We start from the raw sequence: 11,082 nt of genomic DNA, 5'->3' as shown, positions 1-11,082 counted from the left end.
GTTCCCTTGGTCATCCTTGGGCGAATTCAGAGAGGCAAGTGGCACAGGAGAAGTTTCTAGAAGATTCCATGAGCAACCAACTAACAAACTGTCCCGGAATTTTGTCCAACCTCACCCATTACACTTACTAAAGGGCCAAACTATGATGCATCTCACTTAGACAGTGTAGCAGGTGAGATGCATCTCACCCTAACATAGGGCTTTCATATATGGTTCAGTTTAGGCACTTTCTGGATGATTTTTGAGATGGAACTTTTGGGGAATGAGGCATTCAGATGACTAAGCTTCTTTAGGGTATAAAACAACTCTTTTAGGGGTTGATAAGCCCTAATATCATCAACATATGAGTTTGGGGTTGATGTGCCCAAATATGTCTATAACAATTTCCCCCTAAAGCATGAGGTCGTAAATGTTCATGTCGGTTGAAATGCTTTATCATGACGATCAGAAGTTTTGAACTGGAAGGAGACCTGCATCAGTTACAATACAATACATCATGATAATATGATTTTTCATGAACTAGATGAGGGAGGCATTCTCATGCTCAGCTTTATAAATTTTCATTTCATGTACATAGATCAGATAGTCATCTATGGATACAGACTTGTGATTCTACATATATAGAGTCATAATCCATGATTAGGATGACCATCTATGTAGAGCCTTTGTACATTTGATGTTTTTGTATCCCTGAATATATCACAACCTGGATGGATGAAACTAGATCCGGGGTCTTCAAACTCATTCAATCTTTGTTCGATGTACAAGTCAAACCATGTGAAGAGATGTTCTGAGGTCGAACATGGAAAGACATCGCTTGATTACCAGCCAATGATGTGAGTTGTTAATAGACGCGAGAGGGATCACCGATAATGATAATGATCCTCAAGGTACTATAGTACATTTCACGTGGTGTGAATACATGATCCAATGTCGAACACCACACAAAATCTTTCGGTCGAAGGCCATTGATGTCAACCTATCGCTGGAAGAGAGAAAATTTCCATTGATGTAAACAAGATTCAAAGCACTGGAAGGGTGTTTCTAAGTCAACTTCTTGGATAATGAGTTGATGTCGACAAGAAGCAACTCGTCATAGGAGGGCCTTGATGTATCCCACCTCTACGATGTGAAACAAACCAAATGATTTCTGGAGGTGAAAATGAATTGACGAGACAGGGTCCAGGAATGATGGTCATGAAGAATGATGGTCATGAAGAATGAAGGTTGGAGGTATTGCAGTGTATGAGACATTAACTGGATGACTTCTCTTGAACATATCAATGACACTGAGATGAATTGGTAGCGTTAACCCCAAAAGATGGATGGTATGAAAGACCAATGGTATGATGACTGGTGAATGGAATAACCCAACCCAACTCAATTACAGAGATGAAGTGAAAGTGTCATGTTCAAGAGTGACTTGCTACCACAAATTTTTCAATATTTTCCCTCTTTTCCCCAGTCATTGCTAACTGGTACCTCTTTATTTTTTATCAAGCGTGAGCAAGGTAACATATGCTTTTTCTATAATTCGCTCTTTGGGAAAACCCATCGCTATTTGATGTTTTAATGAGTCTAGCAATAGTGAAACTCGGTCTTGTTTAAATGGACAAGTTTTTCACTATTATTTTAACGAGTTTAATGACAAAGATAACTCGGTCCTTTTTATGTTTAGAGAGTTTGAAAGGAGACGAAAAGAAAACTCCATAAGTTCTTTTTCGTAAAGTAATCCCTCAAGTCTGAAAAAGGATAAAATAATACAAGAGGGATGACGTTTCCAATACTTTAAGAAGCTAGAAAAGACAAATGTTCGAAAATATATTCATGTTTAGAGAGTCTGAAAAGGGTTTAAAGAGGACTCTATAGTTTTCTTTTCATTTTTAAATCAAAGCTCGAAAAGAAGACAAAAAGTTTGCTTGGTGGTCAAAGATGCTTAATTCACCGTTTAACATATCAGATTCTATCGACAGTTGTTCAACCTGCTCAAAACTCCATCAAATTGATTAAAAATACATATTTATGGATGAAAAATGAACTAAAACTAACATTTACTTGAAGTACAAGGAAAAGTAAACATAAAAATTAGTTTCAACATTTCATTTTCACCATTTCATTTCAAATATTGGATTTTGGAGCTCTAAAGCAGTTTTTCCCCCCAAATTTCACCAATCGATTGCAAGAAATTCTGTGGATCATTTCCTGCGCCGTCATGACCAGGTAGGAGTTATCCTTATGCTCTTCAATTCTATTCCATCTTTTTTCAGTTTTGGGAAAGTTTCCTCATCTTTTTGGGCCTCAGGGGTTTTAAAAATCCACTCTCCAATCATCGCACTTTACCCCTATTGAAAAGTGTGATGCATACAAGGTTGCCAATAGGCAACCTAATATGCATCCCACCTTGCTCAAGGGCTAGGTGTGATGGGCGCAGAAGGGAAAGTTTGTACAATGTTTTTTCATCAAATTTTGAACTGTTTTTTACCCAAAATGAATCCTAACTCATCTAATGTTTGTATTTCAGATATTTGTTGGATCAATATGGTCGTTTCATGGCAAGAACGAGAACATGAAGAGGAGGATATGATTGCTTTACATGACCAGGGCACAGTGGATGCATTAAGGAACTGTGGTTTACTAAAGTTCTTCTGCTTATCTATCATGAGACAACAGATAAGTTTGCTACAGTATCTTCTTCATGCTTGGGATCCTATTGACCAGGTATTCCAAATTAGGGGTAAAACCATTCCTTTCATGATCGAGGATATTTATTTTCTGATGGGTTTGTCGAGACGTGGCACCCCTCTTTCACTATCAGGATTTTCTCGGAGGGGCGAATCAATGAAAGATTACATTCATCAGTTCTGCAGGGAAGGATCCCAACCCAGCAGAGATGGTAGGATTAATATACAAGATGTTATTGATTGACCTTTGAGGACCATTCTTTTTACCCTTCCTAGATTGGTTGGCAATGCGGCCTTACACTTAGTGAACAAATCCTACATGCAGTATGCCTTGGAATGCCTGGAACCGAAGGTGTTCAACTAGTGTGGGGTGGTATTTCCTCTCATGAAAGATCAATTGTCCAAAGTAAAGACTGGAAGAACCAAGAATTTTGGTTATGGATCCATTTTGACTGCCTTTGCTTTGGAAAGAATCCCACTTATGCAACCTCAGAACATTTCACTGGGAGTGCCTGGACCGAGAGAACCACAGATGCAAAGATGGGTGGACCTTATGGCTAGACATGCTGGCCAGTCACAGGTCTCATTCTCATCTACCTTTTTTGAGTGGTTCGACCACCAGGAGATGGCATTCGCGGAGTATCCATATGTAGGGATGGATTTCCAAGGCGATCTGGATTTGGCATTACTAGTCGGTGAGCAGTGGAGTGCTATAGGTAAAATGATTTGACCACATCTTTTCTTTGTAGTTTTCTATTATTTTTGTGTTTTTTGATTGTTACCAAGACTAAATAAACTCATGTGTGTGTGCAGATATCGGGCCAGTTTGACCAGTGGCACGCCCACGGGAGGCAGATGTTCCAGCGGGGGAAGCTGTAGGGAGGGCAATCCTTAGGGATCTGGACATAGTGGAGACCCTTGCATAGTTGCAGGATCAGATAGAGGGATTAACTCTTGGCATTCTAGATGTCCGGACTGACGAGTTACCTATGAGGCTACAATGCCATACTACTGGTGTACCAAGTCGTTGGACTAGGCTCTTGTGCATGATAGCACAGGCAGTGACTTGTTATCACCAGCATCACTAGTCTAGGATGTTTTTCTGCATTCATATTGAGCTTTTGAGTCAGATGACCAATTTTGTCTTGGACAAAAAATATTTTGTGAAAACTTATAAACAACTATCTATTTGACTTTTGCAGTTTTATTTTGGCTAAGTGATGAAATCCTATGCAAATGTTGATGTGAAAATGCTTTCTTTACATATGTTGCAAATGTCTATTTAACACATAGTTTGCTAATGAATCCGTCAATTTGTTTAAGTTTCTGGAAATGTATTGATATTGAATGAAATCAAAATGTCTTTCCAAAATCCTAACTCTTAGGAACATGCGATGAATAGTTGGGTTCCGGATGGAATAAACACTAGTAAGTTGTAGAATGATAAGTTGTGAATGTAGCCTAACAATGATTTGGCGTATGCCATGTGAAATGGAATTAGAGAGGATTTCAATCAACGCACTATACTCAGTGATGTTGTTTGTCTATCGACCAATACATATCCCTCTGAAACTCACTAACTCACCGCTTGGAGCGAAGATGACTCAGGCTACAGAAGATAGGTTCTGCATGCTACGACTAGCCCCATCGGCATACCCAACAAATGGTTCCAAAAGATTTGACATCTACAACAAATGTGAAGTGGATTACCTAACCAAAATGACAACTCTAAAATAAAACACACAAAAATGAAATGAAAGCATATGTACAGTGGGTTTACTACACTTAATCAAGCATAGTAACGTTTGAGATACAGCCCGTTTCGGGGCTGCGACAGTGAAATCCCATCATAATCGACTAACTCGTAGGCTCCTTTTATCAACACACGTTTAACGATATAAGGGCCCATCCATAATGGTTCAAATTTCCCTGCTCCTAATTTGTCAGAATCCTGATCATAAAGCAAGACCAGGTCACCTTCTGAGAAGACACGAGGCTTAACATTTTTGTCATATTGTGCCTTGATGCATCTCTTATGTGCTTCATTAGCCAATGCAGCATCACAACGGGTTTCAGCCAAATGGATTAATTCCAAGAAATGAGCTTCTTCTTCAGAAGTATCAGGTAGCAGGTCAATTGTGAGCTTGAGGGATGAGATTTCACACTGAATAGGTAAGACTGCTTCCAAACCATACACCAACTAAAAAGGCGTAAATCCGGTCACATTTCTCACCGAGGTTTGGTATGCCCACAAAGCTGAGTATAGGATTAAATGCCAATTCTACTTATGGACTCCAATCATTCTTTGCAGCATATGCTTAAGGATCTTATTGATTTCCTCAACTTTCCTGTTAGCCTGCTGATAATATGGAGTAGAACTATCATGGGACAGTCCTAATTTGGTAGTTAACTTGATCATGATTGTGAAAATGCGACCCATGATCTGTGACTATATCCTGTGGCACACCGAATCTAGAAACTACATGATTGAAAAAAAAAGAGTAGTTGTTTCGCCATTGTTGTTCAATGTAGGCATCGCCTCAGCCCATTTGGTAAATTAGTCAATAGCGACTATAATATACCCATGTCCCCCGGCTGAGGTGGGGTTACATGTCATGAAATCAATGCCCCGTTTCACGAATGGGCCAATAGCAATGACTGGATGTAGTGGTGCAGGTGGAAATCTAGTTTTACGATCAAAAATCTAACAAGCATGGTACTTTCTAATAGCAAGTATGCAATATTTAAATACAGATTGCCAGAAGTAACCAGCTTGTAGGATTTTTTGTGCAGTTGTGTAACCAGATAAATTCCCCCCACAAGCACCTGAATGACATTCACTTAAAGCTTTTTCGGCCTCCTCATGTGTAAGGTACCTTCTTAAAATCATATCGACACCACGACGATAAAGTGTATCACCAACGATCAGATAATCTTTGGCTTGGTATCGAATAATGTCGTTGTTCAGAGTGAGAGGTGTTAGGCCTAAAATATTGGGTCTGGAGATAGACCAATATATCTCCATACCATGGATTGCTTGACGAGATTAGAAACAGAGACTCATCCAAGATCAATGCTTCTGATGTTAAATCATTGGAGGAAAAGGGAGGGTCGCAAAGTAGCTCTGCAAAAACAAGAGATTTCTTTGATTTGGATTTGATGAATTCCAGATTAAACTCTTGCGAGATGACTATCCATTTGGAATATTTGCCCCCCAGAAATTGACGTGACAGGATGTATGTCATAGGGTTGCAATCTGATACAATGGTAGTTTTGTGAAGGAGAATATAATGTCGAAATCTTTGTACAGCTTGAACAGTTGCTAAAGCCAACTTTTCAACATAAGAGTACTTTCTTTCTGTATCATTAAGATTGTGACTTAAATAATATATAGGATGTTCAATTCCGTTATATTCTTGCACTAAAACCATACCGATGGTTGTATCTGCAGTGGCGAGATATAGGTAAAAGTCTTTTTGATAGTTGGGGACATACATTAATGATGCTTTTATCAGGGAATCTTTGAGAGCATCAAAGGAAGCTTCCACAACCTAATCATAATGGAAGGGTACCCCTTTATTGAAAAGATGTGTGTAACCTTTAGTGAGCTCAGCATAATTTGGAATGAACCTCCTCAGAAAGTTTTCCTTCCCTTGAAGTCTCTGGATCTGTAACAAATTTGAAGGTGGAGGCATGTCAAGAATTTCCTGAACCTTTATTGGATCGAGTCGAATTCCATCCTTAGAAACTACAAAGCCAAGCAGTCAACCAGAGCTGACACAAAACACACATTTGTGTGGATTGAGTCTTATCTTGTAGTGTCAGCAACGCAAATAAATGGCTCTCAAATGTTGTGGATGATCAATCTGTTTTTGTGAATGAGCAGGTAGATCGTCAAGTTATGGTTGAACTATGTTTTTGATGTCATGGAAAGCATAATTCATTACCCTCTGAAATGTCGCCCCTACATTCTTCAAACTGAAAGGTAATTTACGATATGTGAATGTGCCCCATGGACATATAAATGAAGTTTTTGATTGGTCCTGTGGGCAGATATTGATTTGATTGTAGCCAGAAAATCCATCCATGAATGAAAAGATTTTGCATCCAGCACATTCATCAATAATCTGGTTGATAAAGAGTGTAGAGTAGTTGTCCTTCATACATGCTTGATTTACATCCCTATAATCGACGCACACTCTTATCATTCCTTGTTTTTTCATCACTGGAACAATATTTGATACCCAATCAGTGAGAGGTACAGGGTAAATGAAGCTAGCACGCAAAAGTTTTTCAACCTCTGCTTTAATGGTAGCAGCTTTCTTTGGATGAACAGGTCGAAGCCGTTGACATACCAGTTTGACATCAGGATACATTTTGATCTCATGCTCAACAATACTTGAGTCAATGCCTGACATTTCCTCATAAGACCATGCAAAGACATCTCTAAATTTGCGAAAAAGAGCACAGTAATTTTCTAGTTCTGATGGAGAACAAGATTTTCCGATGTGAATATTTTCTACAACATTGGGTTTGGTTGAAATATTTATGAAGATAGTTTCTTCAATGTTAGATAGATTTCACTCAAAATCAACTATATTTACAGAATTCAATAAAAAAACAATGATTTAAGGGTGATTGAGTTCTTTTGAATAATCTTCATTGTCATCTCGAAGGTGGGAATGATGATGATAATCTTCCCATTGCATCTCTCGTATCATCATTGATTGGATGATTCCTTCATCTGTAGAAGGTATACAAGACCAAGGATCATAAGAGGTGACATATTATAAAGACCTATCTACCCAAACACTCGTTGAGTGTGGATTCGGGTTTGCCGCACAAGCCCAATAGATTGATTGCTACAAATATTCGATGGGGCTTGGCAGCAATGCCTCGTGATGATCATCACTCTCAAAATAGTTGGAACTCTTCTTAAACTCAGATGATGTAGAAGAGATCATGTTGCAGGTTTCCACTGTTGCCACTTCTGCGAAACCAGATGGTGACGGTAGGGTAAAGGTACCCATCAAGGAAGGATCTTTTAGGAGACCTACTCCAACATTTTGAAGCGATTGTGAATTTCCATGTATCAATGGAATGCTTCTAGTGGCTTGTGAACTATTAGCAAAAAAGGCTAGTTGGTCGATGACTGTGATTCCACCTTTGAAGGGAAATGCAATCGTTCGAAAGTATGTGGACACAACCATAGCCATAGCATAAACCCAAGGCCTTCCCAGTAAAATATTGTAATCAAGGAGTCCATCAATGACCTCAACTTCAATATCTACTATTTTCCCCCCTAGTTCTACTTGCAAGCTACTTAAAATCCCGTATGGAGTGTACATTCTTCCATCGAAAGCTTTTAGTGTTGTTGGTGATCATGACAAGGGTGGTGAACCAAGAGTTTTCCAGCAACTCATTGACATAATACAGGTAGATGCCCCCTCATCAATAATGGTTCGATGAACATTTTTGTTGAGGGCTTTTACCTGTATAAGGAAAGCTAGTTGTGCTGGTAACTGTGGTGTATATCCTGTATGATTAAAGACCACAAGATTGGAATTTGTAGGATCGATCCCACCTATCGCTGATAACAAAGCCTGCTTTTGGGAGGGAAAATTTTGCAATACCTCAAGTGTCGACATAGTGGAAGGTGATTGAGCCAGATCTTCCACTATATTATAATTTTGGGCTGCTCGAGCACAAGGATTAAATGTCGATTTATGTACAACTCCCTTTGGTGGCTTAATTGTTAATTCAGGAATAATTGGTGGAACAACTTCTGGTGAAGTTGTGGTCAAAGTACTAGGTTGATCAGTAGCTTGGTTGTTTGACGACGATGGATTCTCGTAATATTTATTTCTTGTCGATACCAAAACATTATTTTGCTTATTTGCGATGGATAGCATAGGAAATTGGGATGTGGAAGCATTATCAGTGGCAACCATATGCGTTTCTAGGTTCGAAAATGGATCTGTGAGTACCACTGCAGTATTCGAAGCCTTTAAAAGTTTAGAAACCTCAGATTGATGTGGACAATCTCTTGTGAAATGCTCATCATTGCATATCAAACATGGATAACGAGGTTTCCTAGCCGTAGTAGGGGTTTCAGATGATTTTTCAGGAGTGGAATTCTCTTGTTTCTTCTTATTATTCTTCCCTTTCTTCTTACCTCCTGGTTGCTTTGGATTTTTGCCTTTGTCAGATGACATGACATTAATCTCAGAGGTAAGAGTGTTTTCAAATGAATTTGCATTTTGACTGGAAATAGTAAGAGCTTGACCAGATGGTCCTCTCGCCGTTTGTGTGCTCGAGGAACCGATCACACTGTCGCCGGCATGAGAGTCCCTACTCAATTTTGGAGGGGGTGGAATGGTAAAAGCTGGTCTAGGTGCATCAGGAATCTTGTCATAGAGCGTGCCTAATTGCGTATAAATCAGATCTAAATATTGGGCATGAGAAATGACTTTCTCTTCTATGACAACTCCTCCTTTTGCCACATCCTCAGTGATAGATGGCAATAAGGACTTTATAAACCACTCAGCTTAAAGTTGATCAGGAACAGACATCTTTACCATTTGATGACGACGACGCCACTCATGAATATGATATGATATGTGAGTGGAGGTAGTTTGTTTAAAGTTGGTAAGAAGTTCTGTTCCAGTTTCATACCTGATAGGTAACTGCAAGTGGGTTAGAAAGGTAGTGGCAAGAATGGTGAAGTTATGAAAAGAAGCTCTAGGTAATTCAATATACCATTTTGGTTCTGTACCAGTAAGCATTCTCTAGAAAAGACGAAGTCTAATCGAATCATCATTCAGTGTGTTGGATGAACACCATAAATGAAAAGTCATTATGTGATTTTATGGGTCTTCTCCTAGATTTCCATTGAAATTTTGAATGTCAGATGGCAATTTATGTGGAATTTCCGGCCACCAAGAGGTATATGCAATTGGATCATTTGTGAGCCCGTTCAAATCTGGTAGTTCTAGAGTTGCTACAAACAACAATTGTTGATTCAGGTTGGGAGGAGCATACCCAGGATAAGATGGAATCACTTAAGCAATAGGTCTTTTCATACCAGCATAGGGCATCTGTGCTTGATAACCTTGATAAGGTTGCTGGACATAACCAGTATAGGATGGTTGTTTATAACAAGTTTGGAAACATGGTTGTCTACAACCTGCAAAGCCTTGTTGCCCAGATCCTGGGTAAGCTTGATATTAACCAAATCCAGTTTGAGCTTGTGAACCAAGTCCAAACTGGGGTTGGGTTTGCTAGAATTGAGGTTGTTGATATTGTGACAGCCATAGTTGTTGGACTGTTTTCTATTGTCTAGTACCAGAAGACTGACCAAGCTATGGATTAACCAGACCTGTGTGTGCTTGAGTTGTTTCGGATAGAGGAACACTAACCTGAGGTTGCTGTTGAGCCCTAGAAACAAGCGGTTGTTGTATAACAACCTAAGAAACTTGAGCCTTTTGCCTTGAAACCTAAGGTTGCGAGGAAGAAGGAACAAGTTGAGATTGAGATACAACAGGTTGTGCTTGTGATTGTGGCACAGTCGTAATGGCAGGTGTAGTGGGAATATTTGACATAGGTTGGATTGGTTGTGTTGGATATACAACCCTTGGTTGATCTAGCGGTACTGGTAGTCAACCACTAGCTCTAATTCTAGTTTGACTTAAATATTGTGGGAAACTCTCATATGGTTGTCCTCCAGAAAAAGTAGGAAACAGTGAGTAAGCATACTACTCTCCATATGGTGGCAGTCTAGTGTTTAAATGATATATCAGTCTCTGATAACTAGCTTGCCCAAGTTGATACTGATATGCAGGATAAAATTGTTGAGTTTCCATGTGCGAAAAATGAGATGGGATTCCGGATGAATAAGTGGGAGTTGACCATGGTGCCGAAGCAACCCTTGCGTGGGTTCCAGCTAGTGATTGGTAACCAACTGGAATGGATGATGCCCCATATAAATGTGACTCAGGTGTACCAGAAAACATTGAAGGAGTAGCAACAGAAGATTCTGCCACAGCTGCATCAAATGATACATTCCTAGATGTTGATGGTTGTTCAGACATGGTTAACTTATCCAAAAGTTGTCCTAATGATTTGACAGGAACTCGCGATGAAGCAGGATTAAAGGAAGCAAACTTAGGAGTAGCAGGATACAAATTAATCCCAGTTCCAAAATGAAATGGGGTGTCAGATGGGGGATCCTATACTATCTCCTCTATAGCAATCAAACCAAGTGGAAGAGGTTGACCATTAGGTCTGTAAAAGATTTCTGGAGCCGAAGAAGGTGTAGTTTCTGTAGTGACAGATGCTGGAGGGGTGACAACTTCTGGATACTGAAATTCAAAGTCCAGATGTTCAGGTAAATGAACTACCA

The sequence above is a fragment of the Pinus tabuliformis genome, chromosome J (assembly GCF_031772625.1).
Source record: "Pinus tabuliformis cultivar Carrire ecotype Pingquan chromosome J, CPIR1, whole genome shotgun sequence".
Taxonomy (NCBI): Eukaryota; Viridiplantae; Streptophyta; class Pinopsida; order Pinales; family Pinaceae; genus Pinus; species Pinus tabuliformis.
This window is presented reverse-complemented; position numbering follows the sequence as displayed.